This window comes from Littorina saxatilis, linkage group LG17, assembly GCF_037325665.1.
Source record: "Littorina saxatilis isolate snail1 linkage group LG17, US_GU_Lsax_2.0, whole genome shotgun sequence".
NCBI classification, from domain to species: Eukaryota; Metazoa; Mollusca; class Gastropoda; order Littorinimorpha; family Littorinidae; genus Littorina; species Littorina saxatilis.
Genome location: NC_090261.1, coordinates 65,767,695 through 65,770,194, shown reverse-complemented (window position 1 = coordinate 65,770,194; position 2,500 = coordinate 65,767,695).

Sequence of the window (2,500 nt, the reverse complement as noted above, 5' to 3'; positions counted from 1 at the left end):
CATCAAAGATATTTATCGAAAAAAAGAAAAAAACGTCCAGGGATATCATTCCCAGGAACTCTCATGTCAAATTTCATAAAGATCGGTCCAGTAGTTTAGTCTGAATCGCTCTACACACACACACACACACACACACACACACACACACACACACACACATACACCACACCCTCGTCTCGATTCCCCCCCTACGTTAAAACATTTAGTCAAAACTTGACTAAATGTAACAAGTCGCGTAAGGCGAAAATACAACATTTAGTCAAGTAGCTGTCGAACTCACAGAATGAAACTGAACGCAATGCCATTTTTCAGCAAGACCGTATACTCGTAGCATCGTCAGTCCACCGCTCATGGCAAAGGCAGTGAAATTGACAAGAAGAGCGGGGTAGTAGTTGCGCCAAGAAGGATAGCACGCTTTTCTGTACCTCTCTTTGTTTTAACTTTCTGAGCGTGTTTTTAATCCAAACATATCATATTTATATGTTTTTGGAATCAGGAACCGACAAGGAATAAGATGAAAGTGTTTTTAAATTGATTTCGACAATTTAATTTTGATAATAATTTTTATATATTTAATTTCCAGAGCTTGTTTTTAATCCAAATATAACATATTTATATGTTTTTGGTATCAGAAAATGATGGAGAATAAGATGAACGTAAATTTGGATCGTTTTATAAATTATTATTTTTTTTTACAATTTTCAGATTTTAATGACCAAAGTCATTAATTAATTTTTAAGCCACCAAGCTGAAATGCAATACCGAACCCCGGGCTTCGTCGAAGATTACTTGACCAAAATTTCAACCAATTTGGTTGAAAAATGAGGGCGTGACAGTGCCGCCTCAACTTTCACGAAAAGCCGGATATGACGTCATCAAAGACATTTATCAACAAGTCGCGTAAGGCGAAAATACAATATTTAGTCAAGTAGCTGTCGAACTCACAGAATGAAACTGAACGCAATGCCATTTTTCAGCAAGACCGTATACTCGTAGCATCGTCAGTCCACCGCTCATGGCAAAGGCAGTGAAATTGACAAGAAGAGCGGGGTAGTAGTTGCGCTAAGAAGGATAGCACGCTTTTCTGTACCTCTCTTTGTTTTAACTTTCTGAGCGTGTTTATAATCCAAACATATCATATCTATATGTTTTTGGAATCAGGAACCGACAAGAAATATGATGAAAGTGTTTTTAAATTGATTTCAACAATTTAATTTTGATAATAATTTTTATATATTTAATTTTCAGAGCTTGTTTTTAATCCAAATATAACATATTTATATGTTTTTGGAATCAGAAAATGATGGAAAATAAGATGAACGTAAATTTGGATCGTTTTATAAATTTTTATTTTTTTTTACAATTTTCAGATTTTTAATGACCAAAGTCATTAATTAATTTTTAAGCCACCATGCTGAAATGCAATACCGAAGTCCGGGCTTCGTCGAAGATTACTTGACCAAAATTTCAACCAATTTGGTTGAAAAATGAGGGCGTGACAGTGCCGCCTCAACTTTCACGAAAAGCCGGATATGACGTCATCAAAGACATTTATCAACAAGTCGCGTAAGGCGAAAATACAATATTTAGTCAAGTAGCTGTCGAACTCACAGAATGAAACTGAACGCAATGCCATTTTTCAGCAAGACCGTATACTCGTAGCATCGTCAGTCCACCGCTCATGGCAAAGGCAGTGAAATTGACAAGAAGAGCGGGGTAGTAGTTGCGCTAAGAAGGATAGCACGCTTTTCTGTACCTCTCTTTGTTTTAACTTTCTGAGCGTGTTTATAATCCAAACATATCATATCTATATGTTTTTGGAATCAGGAACCGACAAGGAATAAGATGAAAGTGTTTTTAAATTGATTTCGACAATTTAATTTTGATCATAATTTTTATATATTTAATTTCCAGAGCTTGTTTTTAATCCAAATATAACATATTTATATGTTTTTGGTATCAGAAAATGATGGAGAATAAGATGAACGTAAATTTGGATCGTTTTATAAATTTTTATTTTTTTTTTACAATTTTCAGATTTTTAATGACCAAAGTCATTAATTAATTTTTAAGCCACCAAGCTGAAATGCAATACCGAAGTCCGGCCTTCGTCGAAGATTGCTTGGCCAAAATTTCAATCAATTTGATTGAAAAATGAGGGTGTGACAGTGCCGCCTCAACTTTTACAAAAAGCCGGATATGACGTCATCAAAGATATTTATCGAAAAAAAGAAAAAAACGTCCGGGGATATCATTCCCAGGAACTCTCATGTCAAATTTCATAAAGATCGGTCCAGCAGTTTAGTCTGAATCGCTCTACACACACACACACACGCACACACACACACACACATACACCACACCCTCGTCTCGATTCCCCCCCTACGTTAAAACATTTAGTCAAAACTTGACTAAATGTAACAAGTCGCGTAAGGCGAAAATACAACATTTAGTCAAGTAGCTGTCGAACTCACAGAATGAAACTGAACGCAATGCCATT